Genomic DNA, 12,774 nt, shown 5'->3' with positions numbered 1-12,774 from the left:
GGAAATTCCAACAGTCCTCTGTTTTAAATGAGAGTGGAAGAGTAATTTAGCAGATCTATAACTCAATTTTCTAGTATGGAACATGAGAAAAAGGAAAGCTAACCTTCTTCATGTTTCTACATCAGTGTTGTCTAGTGAAAATATAACATGAATCATCTGTGTGATTTAAAGTTTTAGAGTAGCCCTGGGCTGTGGTGTAGAAGGTTAAGCCCCTACCTGCAGTGTTGACATCCCATGGCTGCCAGTTCAGGTAGCAGCCTCTCCACTTCCCCTCCAGCTCCCTGCTAATGTGCCTGGGAAAGCAGCAGATGATGGCCCAAGCTTTTGGGCCCCTGTACACATTTGGGAGACCCATTAGAAATTCCTGGCTCCTGGCTTCAGACTGGCCCAGATTCAGCCATTGCTGCCATTTGGGGATTGAACCAAACAATGGAAGATCACTCTCTGTCCCGTTCCTTCTCTCTGTATTTCTGATTTTCATATAAATAAATAAATAAATACATTCTTTAAAAAGAAATGAAGTAAAAAGAGGGGTAGGTATTATGAGTCAGTAGGTTAAGCCACCACCTGGGACACCCACAACCCATATCAGAGTGCTAGTTCAAGTCCTGGCTACTCTGATTTCAATTCCAGCTTCCTGCTAATGCATCCTGGGAGGCAGCAGCTTATGGCTTAAGTAGTGATGACACTGTTACCCACATGGGAGAACCAGATGGGCTATATTGGCTTCAATCTAGCCCAACCCTAGCTATTGTGAACATTTTGTGAGTGAACCAGTGAATGGAAGCTCTGTTTGCCTTTTTTTTCCCAAAGTATTTTATTTAATGAATACAAATTTCATAAGTATAACTTTAGGAATATAGTTATTCTTCCCACCATATCTTCCCTCCTACCCACATTCCCACCCCGTTTCCTCTTCCCTCTTCCCCTCCCAGTCCCATTCTTCATTAAGATTTTCAATTAAATTTGTACACAGAAGACCAACTTTATACTAAATAAAGATTTCAACAATTTGCACACACACACACACAAACACACACACAGTTTGAGAATAAGTTTTATAGTTAACTCTCATAATACAACTCATTAAGGGCAGAGGTCCTGCATGGGATATTAGTGCACAGTGACTCCTGTGTTAATACTACCTCAGTATTTAGACAAGGCAATAAGCAAAGTACACTTTCTCTTCTCCCTTCAGAGAAAAGTACCTCCTTCTTGGATGGCCACTTCTTTCCACTGGGGTCTTACAGAGATCCTTCATGTAAAACATTTTTTGCCACAGTGTCTTGGCTTTCCATGCCTGCAATGCTCTCACGGGCTTTTCAGCTAGACCAGGAATGCCTTAAGGGCTGATTCTGAGGTCAGAGTGCTACTTAAAGCAATTGTCATTCAATCAGTCTGCTGTGTGGACTACGTCCTGTGTTGGAACATTCTCTCTTTTTAATTCTATCTATTTTTATTACCAGATGCTTGATCCTATTTATATGATCACTTTAAGACTTAATCTTATCTATATGTTCACTTTAATACTTAATATGATCACTTCAACACTTAAGAGTTACCACTCAGCTTAATGGGATTTGAGGTCTCATGGCAAGTTTTTAAACTGTACACTTGGAAGTAAGTCTATAGGTATGTATGCAAAACTATGCAGGTTTATAGTTACAAACTTTCTCCTCCCTCTATTATTCCCACTCTTATTTTTTAATGAGATCCATCCTTAATTGATTTTATGCACATATGGTTATGTTAAGTAAATATTTTAAAATATTATGAAGAAAAAAAGGAAAAAATCAGAAAAATCAAAATTGTTCCTTGACAGTCAAGACAAGGGCCGCTCAAGTCATCCCTTCTCGAAGTATCAATTTCACTCCTACAGATTTTGTTTTATGTGCTCTATTGGTTCTCATAGATGAGGGAGACATGTGGTCTTTGTCCATTTGGGATTGGCTTATTTCACTAACTATGATGTTTTCCAGATTCATCCATTTTGTTGCAAATGACCATATTTCATTTTTTATCACTGTTTATTAGTACTCCATAGAGTACATATCCCATAATTCTTTATCCAGTCTTTGGTTGACAGGCATTTAGGTTGATTCCATATCTTAGCTCTTGTGAATTGAGCTGCACTGTCTGTATTTCTCTCTCTCTTTCTTCCCCTCTTCATCACTCTGCCTTTCAAGTGGATGAAAATAAATAAACGCTTAAAATATGGAAGTGAAAGTAGAAAGGAGATGAAATTAAGTTTAATGAAATATTTAACATTATTTTAGCACATAATGAATATAAAAATATTGGATATGTTTTATATTTTTACAACACTATGTCTTTATGGTATATATTTTACATTTAGAGTAGCTACATTTAAAATGTTCTTTAAGTATATATGGCAAATGGCTACAGTTTTGGACAGTGCAAGTCTAGAGTTAATCACACATGTTATCAAGAGATGTTCAGATAATATTGCAATATTATAATATTTTGTGTTCTTTTATTTATATCATATACTATTTTTTTTTGACAGGCAGAGTGGACAGTGAGAGAGAGAGACAGAAAGAAAGGTCTTCCTTTGCCGTTGGTTCACCCTCCAATGGCCGCCGCAGTTGGCGCGCTGCGGCCGGCGCACCGCGCTGATCCGATGGCAGGAGCCAGGTGCTTCTCCTGGTCTCCCATGGGGTGCAGGGCCCAAGCACTTGGGCCATCCTCCACTGCACTCCCTGGCCACAGCAGAGAGCTGGCCTGGAAGAGGGGCAACCGGGACAGGATCGGTGCCCCGACCGGGACTAGAACCCGGTGTGCTGGCGCCGCAAGGCGGAGGATTAGCCTAGTGAGCCGCGGCGCCGGCCTATATCATATACTATTATGACATTAAAAAGACAGCTTTCTTTCAAAACCATAAAGATGGGAAATATTAATGCAATTAGATTTTCGTTTTAAATTATACAAGTACATGATGACACCACTTCAAGGTGAGGAACCAGCAAAGTAGAAAGGCTGGAGATGGGCTTTAAAATCTTAAAGGAAAAACTCAAGGCCAACCTATTCCACATAAGAGGTTTGCTTGTGTGGAGGTGTGTGTGTACACAAACATATGTGCCTTTTGTGCAGTATTCTGTGAAGTTTATGTAAATGAGGATAACAACAATTCACTTTGAGGAATGTAATAGTAATTGCCTGGCATATAAAAATTTAACCTCAAATATGATCTCTTTCTGTCGTTATACTCTCTCATTTCTTGCTTTAAATTTATTTGTAGTCTTCTAAGATCTTATGGCTACCCATATTTATTGAGTACAATTTAAAAAGTGGATATTAGATCATGAAATTCAAGTACATTTGGAACTCTGTTTCATGAAATTTAGAGGTTGGTAGATTTCATTTATTTATAAATAAAAAGCTATATGATGATATCTGTCAGCTAATCTCAGGAACTAGCACGGAACATAGTAACAGTAATACTAACACTAATCCTTATCTATAATTAAAAGTGTATATCTGGTTTTTCATATAACTATCTATGACTATATTTGGGGGATTTTTCAAACACTTCACTTGACTTATAAAAATGGTATGGTGATTTGATTGTTGTACTAACACTGAAACTAAGTTTTACAAGTATTTTGTCAATTTGGTACATAGCCTGTTTGTCTCTAAGCTTGTGAAGGTTAAATTTGGTCAAATTGACTCTCCCTGTCTCGAGAATTACATGAAGCTTTCTTACTTATGCTTGGAACTATAGTATGCCCAGAGAGAAAACAACCTAAAAGTTCATTTCACTTTAATTATTTATTCAGTAGAAACTCTCCCTATCAATATTCTGAGTATTTGGTGACCTAAGAATGGACTAAAATTGTTTTGAGAACAAATCAAGAAAGCATTAGATATAAACATATTTTATAACAGAGAGCTTTAAACAGCATTTTTTATGATGGTATATGGGTAGACAATTTAAGAAAATATAATGAATAGTCAAAACAAACCTAAGGAATGTATAAACTTGATATATTGTAAAGTTAGAATGTTGAATCTGTGAAGATAAAATTGATTTTTAAGTTTCTTTTATTTATTTGAAAGACAGAGGGAGACAACAGACAATCAGAGACAGATCTTCAGTCTACCTGGTTCACATTCCAAATGTGTAGGATAGCAGGAACTAGGACAGACTGAAACCAGGAGCCACAAACTCTGTCTGGGTCTCCTATACATGGGTGACAGAGGCAAAAATACTCTGAGCCATCGTTTGCTGCCTCCCAGAGTGAACATTAGTGAGAAGGTGGAATCAGGAGTAAAGCCAGTACTCCAACCCAGGCACTCGGATATGTGATGAGACGTGGGTATCCCAAAATGGCAGTATAACTGTCATGCTTACATGCCTGCCCCAAGATGGATATTTAGTACCTGATACATTTTGCTGGAATTGGAAGCATTATTTGAGCCCTTATACTTAATATTGTATATTTTATATATATTTCTCCTTTGAACTCCATAATGACCTTTTGATTTAAGTATGAATACTAACTACAATTTACAAGCCAGGAGAGAAGATTGGTGAAATTTAATGGCTTGTCTGTTCTCACTCAGATGGAAACTGTAAGAGTCCCTACCTTTATTAATGCTGATTTTTTTTAATCAGTAAGTTTTTTCTCCAGTGTCTTGAGAAGCCGAACTGCACCCTGATTTGTGATTTTGGGGGCTACTTTGTGCCCTTTTAAATATATATTTTTTCCCTTTCTCTTTTCCTTATCATCTCTCTTCTGCTTCCCCTCTTCCTCTCTTTCTCCTCAACACTCAGTATTTCCCTGTGCATGACTACCTCACAGACTACTAACATTTCACATTTCTGCCTCAGGAATTAGGGGGAGGAGATTGTGGATTCTCTGGATTTTTCCCTGATTGACATCCTAGCATCTTGGATATATATTTGTTGCTATTGTTTCTTCAAACTTGTCAAATCACGTGTTGGTAGGTTTTCCCCTCCATCCAATCTTACCCATACATGCCTGAGATATGGATCTGACATTTCTGCTGTGAGGATAGCACAATAAACTATATAACCCAAACCAGCCACACATTTCTTTCCACTTCACATACACTTTCAGAGTCTTTTTGATCCCCCATCAATAGTGGGATTTTGTTTCCTTTCCATGAACTCATATGGGTTTTTTGTGATTACTCTTATGAATAAAATGTGGCAGAATCTACTCTTTGTGGCATTCAAGAGACTATTTATGGCCAAGGATTTTTTGCCAAATCCTTTCTCTACTGGGACAGGAACCTTTGAAGCCTTGACCCACTATATAAAAGTTTGGCTACTCCAAGAATGGGTATTTGGCTTAGCATTTACAATGCAGCATCTGGCCATCACAGTATCTGGTTTCGATTCCTGGCTCTGGCTTGTGACTTCAGCTTCTTGCCAGTGATGGGTTAAGTCACTGGGCTCCTTTCACCCATGCAGGGGACCTAGGTCCATTTCCTAGCTCCAGGCTTAGCCTAGTTCACCCATTCCAGGCATGTGGAAGTGAGACAGATAGGAGGGCAATCTTTCTCAATCTCTCTCTCTCTCTCTCTCTCTCTCACTTTCTTTCTCTCTCTCTCTCTCTCACTCATTGTCAGGATCATCATCTTTATCATTATAAATATCTAGCTACCCCAAAACTTCTTCCTGGAGAAACTATGGTGGAAAAAACACCAAGGCGCCAGATGAAACAGCTATTTGAGTCTTCCTGTCCCTGGTGACAGACTCATGAGGAGGAGAACCTTCAAAGGACACCAGCCTCTGCACCATCTGGCTGCAAACACATGGAACCCTTGGCAAAAAATGCCTCACTGACAGTCTATTGCAGAATTGTGAGAAAAAAAATAGTTGGTGTTGAGTTTATACATAATATTTTATAAACTAATATATAATGGAACAGGAATAATTTTCTAATTTTTATGTAGGGATACACTGTTTAATTTTAAGTTTCCTATTGCCATTGTAATGACAACTTGGGAGGAGTGACATTATTTTATTTAGGGTCCATACTTTATACTATAAATCTTTGGTTTATTTTGTTAATTAGGTGAAGAAGCTACTGATGCGTTTTGTATTTGGACGTCATTGAATGGTACTTTACAGACTTTGCACAGTACTCATGTGGCTTTATAATTAAGCCTTTTAAATTAATTGGGCTAATAAAAGCAATTAAGTCATGGAAAGACTTCCTGGGTCACTTAATCCAAGTTCCCTCTCACGTTTAATAAAGTTTTCAGAGTACCAGCAATGATCACCAAAGGTCATTATGTTCAGTAGATTTCAAGGTCTGGGAAAGAGAATGAGGATCCTAAGTTATGCCAATTAAACTTATAAATGATTCACAATTTTGAAGACCTGCTGTGTATATGTAGTATTTCACTATAAAAAATAGAAAAACATATAGTATTTTATAATATTTTAGTACTTTATAGCATTTTACTATAGAAAAGAGGAAAACATAGGGATGAGATTAAAGGTGATTTTTATAAACACATTGTGCTCATAAAATAAATTATGAGTTAAAATTTATACATAAAATCAAGAAGACTAAAAGAGGAAACAAAGATGTTATTTCCATTTATCTTATTGAAAATGGTTTTTGATCCTGAGTAATGAATTTCAGGACTTCAAATACCTCACGATGAGTCTAGATTGTCCTTCTCAGCTCTGTGCTGTAGCTTTCCATTTGACCCTCAAATAAAAGCCTTACATTTTCATTTGTGTTCGTCTGCTCAGGTTGCTTTGCTCACATAAATATAACACAAGGTTTGTTAATCAATGCCAAAAGAGCCTAGATGATGATGATAGTTATTATTCTTGTTATGATGACAATGGTATATCTTTTCCTAAAACTTCAGAGTTGTGAATATAATTATGAATTATCTGGGATTTTTTCATTTTAAGTTCCAGAAATTAAGAAATTTTAGGAATTTCTTAACCTGAAAGAGCCTCCAATATCCAAATTACTCTCTATATTGTAGCGTTTTTATCTAAATATAGATTTGTAGATTAAAATAAAATGTTATGAAATGCATATGTTTATACATTATATACATATCACATAATGGAGTATCATTTTTTCTCACACTATTTAGTCATCATTGCAAATAGTAATGCAATCTTGTCTTCAACTAACCCTGGATTTTAAGGATTTCAACCTAGAAGACATATGCATTAAGCTGTCCAAGAATCTTGCTTAATGGATTGAAGCAAACCACATTTATAAGGGCTCTGGCAGTTTCTGAAGTATGTATAATGGATGCTAAGACTAAGCGACTACCCTCTGACCTAAATAAACCTGAAGCATCAATTCTAGTGGAAATTTTCCCCCAAAATAAAGAGCAATGAAGTGAAGAAAGAATGTAGTCTTCTTTAACTATAAATAAATTATGCAGAGTACGAAGTCCATTATTGAATAATATAGTTCAAATTACACAGACTAAAATACATTTTCCCAAGATAAAAAAAAATGAATAATGAAGTATAGATATGGTTCCTAGTGTATTCAAGCTATAATAAAGTTCCTGTTTATATTTACAACTTTAATGATTGAAAATTGTCATTTACTAACATTTTCATTGCTTTCCATTGAAATAGATAGAACACTCAGTTTACTTTCTTGACCACATTTCATGTACAGCAATAGTAAAACCAACTCTGAAGGAATAGTGCTAAAACTATATGCGTTTATTTTAAAAGCCAACTACAAATTTTATCCTATTTTTAACTGGAGTGTGCACTCTCATTTTTAGTTGCACAGGGATTTTATAAAGATTTTATTTATGTTAGTTATGAAATAATATCAACTATAGAAATACCACTTTTCTTCATGATCACATAATGTATGTTCTCTTCAGATTCAGTCACCTGATAATAACTATGTCATTGGTTTGAAAAATCACTATGTGCTTGTACATTTATTTTCTAATTGAATCTTTCTACAATGATTTTGGTGTTTTTATTCCCATATTTCTTAAAAGGAAGATGAGGAATTGAAGTTATGAGATAAAACCACTATTACCTAATCACTGAAGGCAAGGATCACAGTTAATATCCACATTCTGAGGCCAAGTCCAGTGCTGTGTTGAACCATCTAAATTATTATTATTATTTAGTTTTATGATGTCTCAAATCACTTTTTAATGTATTTAAAAGCATTCTAATATCTAATGTATCTAAAACATTTTATTTTATTTTATTTATCTTTTGAAAGTCAGAGTTACACAGAGAGAGAAGGAGAGGCAGAGAGAGAGAGAGAGACACATGGGTGCAGGGGCCCAAAGACTTGGGCCATCTTCCACTGCTTTCCAAGGCCATAGCAGAGAACTGTATCAGAAGTAGAGCAGCTAGGACTCAAACTGGTGCCCATATGGGATGCTGGCACTGCAGTTGGCGGCTTTACCCGCTGTACCATAGTGCTGGACCCTAAAACATTTTTTTTTTTTAAACTTTTTTTTTTTTTTTTGACAGGCAGAGTGGACAGTGAGAGAGAGAGACAGAGAGAAAGGTCTTCCTTTTGCCGTTGGTTCACCCTCCAATGGCCGCCGCGGTAGCGCGCTGCGGCCGGCGCACCGCGCTGTTCCGATGGCAGGAGCCAGGGGCTTCTCCTGGTCTCCCATGGGGTGCAGAGCCCAAACACTTGGGCTATCCTCCACTGCACTCCCTGGCCACAGCAGAGAGCTGGCCTGGAAGAGGGGCAACCGGGACAGGATCGGTGCCCCGACCGGGACTAGAACCCGGTGTGCCGGCGCCGCAAGGCGGAGGATTAGCCTGTTGAGCCACGGCGCCGGCCCTGGACCCTAAAACATTTTAATGTATTTAAAAACATACTTGAAAATCATCATGTTTCAAAAAAAATCACAAAAAAAAACCAAGAAACAACAAAAAAAAAGGTGTTCATTGAAACCAAGAATGAATGTGATTAACTGAATTTTTTGACCTGATTCAAATCTTTTCCCATAGTACATTTTATATGGAAAGAAAGTCTAATAGTTTTGTGTCCTATACCCATGTTTTTCACTTAGGCTATGCTGCTATGCTTCCTCCAAAAATCATTTTTAGTTGTCCGAATTGATATTATTTGAGGCATTAATTTTGAACAATGGATAATTTTATTAAATTCACTTAAAAACTGATGCTATTTCTTAGGATTAATTTGTGGATCATTCAAATACTGAAGTGGTTTGCTTCAAATTAGTCTAAAGTAACATTAAGTGAAGTTTTGAATTGCTGATAATTTCTTATTTTTATTTGCCAAAGGATGAGAGATACAAAGAAAAATAATTTCCAGATAATGGAATTAGTAATGTACTAAGTTAAAAGAAAGTAGGGAAAATTTTTTAAAAAAGAAAGTAGAGAAACATGATATGAGCAATTTCATTTAATTTTTCCATTAATCTTCATATGTAGTTCTCAGTGGGGGTGATTTTAACCCTCAAGAAATATTTGGCAATGACCAGAGGCACTTCAGTTTGTCAGAATTTTTGCTATTGGTACCTGATGGCTAAGGCAAAGGATGATATGGGTCATCTTTCCAAAGTATAGGATAGCCGCCATAACAAAGAATTATCCAGTTAAATATGACAATAGTGTTATATTCCTGATCCACCTGGATAAAACCTGCAGTAAGCATTCATACTCTAAAAAGAACAATAAAAAACTTCAGCATTAAGAATAATAACACTTACTAGACCAAGGTAAGAAAATCCTATGAGATTTACAGACATGAGAAAGCAGTTTCCAGAGATGTTTGAAGATGATGGACTCTAGTACCATAAGGATATATACATGAGGATAAAAATCCCTTACCAGTAAAAACTTATTGATATTTTTGTTATCAATATAATTGGTTCTAATATCCATGCATCTAAATTCTATGTTACTCAGTGTTTCATGTTGATAGGAGTTTGTCCATGGTGAAGAAGAAAGCTGAAATTAAAAATAGTTGATATAAGTAATGTCTAGTCTAAAAAGTATATAAACTATTCACTAATTTAACAAAGATTATTAAAATCTACTTGCAGAAAACTGTTAGAATCTGAGATTTCTCCCTACTGAAACCAAACATTTGAAAATACCTGTTATTTTTTTCTGACATTGTTAACATTACTATTAGATAGAGGAAATTGTTTTATTCTCTGCCCCTCATGTCCTAGTTTTAAGATTTAGTCAGATTTTTATATGAACTGCCATCACTCACCTACCATCATTGTTCAACAGTCTCTCATCTTTTCAAATTAAGGTCACTTTATTTATTCTAACTGATGGCACTGAAAATTTAGTTAATAATTTAGTAGATGCATTTGACACAGCAGTTAATAACTCCAGTTGAGTTACTCACATCCTACATAATATTGCCTAGTTTGAGTCCCAGATCTGCTTCTCATCCAGCACTCTGCTAATGTACTTGTCAGGCAACAGATGACTCAAGCACTTGGGTCCATACCACCCAAATGGGAGACTCAAAGTAAGTTCCTGGTTTTGTTATGGGCCAACCCTAGATGTTGGAGGCATTTGGAGAGTGAACAGGTGAGAGATATCTCTCTGTGTCTCTCTGTCTTTCTCTCTACCTTGCAAATAAAAATGAAAATAAATAAATAAAAATTAAAATACTAGTCAATTACCACAATCATACTTTCCTGATTTCTATTTCATTCATAATTCCTTAGCAGTGTATCTGTAACTAATTCAAGCTAGATACCCTCACCAGGCTGGTAATTCAGTAACATCTTCACCTCATTGTTCTTTGTCATCATTGTGCCGTTTATGCCTCACCTCATCAAAATTTGCATTTGTTAAAAGTGACTATTTCTTATATTTGAAAAAGCTTCCTTTTATTTCTCTCATCCTTCACATTTACTGAAATTAGCTTAACTTTGTTGAATTCATTATTTTCTAAATCCATCACTTGCAATCTATCCGCGATTCCTCATACCTCAGCAATCTCTTGGTGTCTTTTGCTGATTCTGTACTTCTACATCCTCAGACTGCACTAGGTCTTAGATCTTCAGAATACACATATTGATGGTCTACAGGTCTATAACAATCTTGCTTCTCATAAGAAGGCCAAGGCCATGCAACATTGCTCATGGCTGTGAACCTTCTAACCATTGTACTCTGGAGCTATGACATTCACCTTTGTTCTTATCCTTGTTAGTACTCAGAAACGTCTTAGTATATTTCATACAGAAAAAGTAATATACAAAGATAAAGAAAATATAAATATCAAAGTAGATATAAATATCAAAGTAGATGGTGGGCCTAGTGGTTAACATGACATGATACTCACATCCCACATGGGAGTTCTTGATTGTGTTCACCTGGTTCCTGATTCTCGATTCTTGGTAACATAATCCTGAGGGGGTAGAAGTGATGGCTTCTGTAATTGGAAATAATTGGATTCCAACCTTCCACATGAAGGATTGAATTCTGGATTAACGTTATGCCTCTGGTTTCTTCCCCACCTAGTGGCCATTGAAGACAAATGGAATCTCTCTCTCATTTTCAATCTCGATCTGACTCTCAAATAAATAAATAAATAAATGTTTTTAAAAAATAATATATTGTGTTAGCTATACTAAATACTGTTCTAGGCGTTTGCTAAATTGAGCTTAAACATGGGCAATGAGCACTGAGACAATTGATGAAATGGGATAAAAATAAATATATCAGCTATCACAATCCCTCTCCTTTTCCATAGAATTTGCAATTAAAATGAAGATATCTAATTGTATATGTGCTCCTATTAGTGTTATCAGAAGGAAATCCAAGTGGGATTAGATAAAATTCATCTGGAGCTTTCAGGTGGTAGATACATAGACTGAATGTAAAGAATAAATATCTTAAGGCAAAGAAAAGTTGGACTATCTGTTCAGATTGTAAGCAAAAGCACTGATTCATAAGGCAAGAGGAAGACAGCTGTCTACCAGGTAAAAGAGTAAAAACAAAGCCAGTTGTAACATTTGCAAAAATACACCCAGAAGCATCAATTAACCTCCCATGAATATAGATAACAAATTATAGAATAAAGTACTATTATTAACTACATATAAGTGCATGCAAAAGCATAAATTCATATGTATAGAATATCCAGAATGCTGATAAAGACAAATAAAAAAAAACTTTAGTTAGGATTAATTAATAAGCAAACATATTCTCTCCCCCATAGGACACTTATTTTTAGAGGTTAGATAGCTAAAACTTCAAGAGGCTGATAATATCTTTTTATGCAAGTTGCTCTGACAAATTTTAGAATAAAGGGAAAGTTTCAAATATTCTTTTTTTTAAACTTTTATTTAATGAATATAAATTTCCAATGTACAGCTTATGGATTACATTGGCTTCCCTCTCCCATAACTTCCCTCCCACCTGCAACCCTCCCCTCTCCCACTCCCTCTCCCCTTCCATTCACATCAAGATTCATTTTCAATTCTCTTTATATACAGAAGATCAATTTAGTATACATTAAGTAAAGATTTCAACAGTTTGCACCCACATAGAAACACAAAGTGAAACATACTGTTTGAGTACTAGTTATAGCATTAAATCACAATGTACAGCACATTAAAGACAGAGATCCCACATGAGGAGCAAGTGCACAGTGACTCCTGTTGTTGACCCAACAAATTGACACTCTAGTTTATGGCGCCAGTAACCACCCTAGGCTGTCGTCATGAGTTGCCAAGGCTATGGAAGCCTTCCAAGTTTGCCGACTCTGATCATATTTAGACAAGGTCATAAAAGACAGGGTGAGGATA

The sequence above is a fragment of the Lepus europaeus genome, chromosome 13 (assembly GCF_033115175.1).
Source record: "Lepus europaeus isolate LE1 chromosome 13, mLepTim1.pri, whole genome shotgun sequence".
NCBI classification, from domain to species: domain Eukaryota; kingdom Metazoa; phylum Chordata; class Mammalia; order Lagomorpha; family Leporidae; genus Lepus; species Lepus europaeus.
This window is presented reverse-complemented; position numbering follows the sequence as displayed.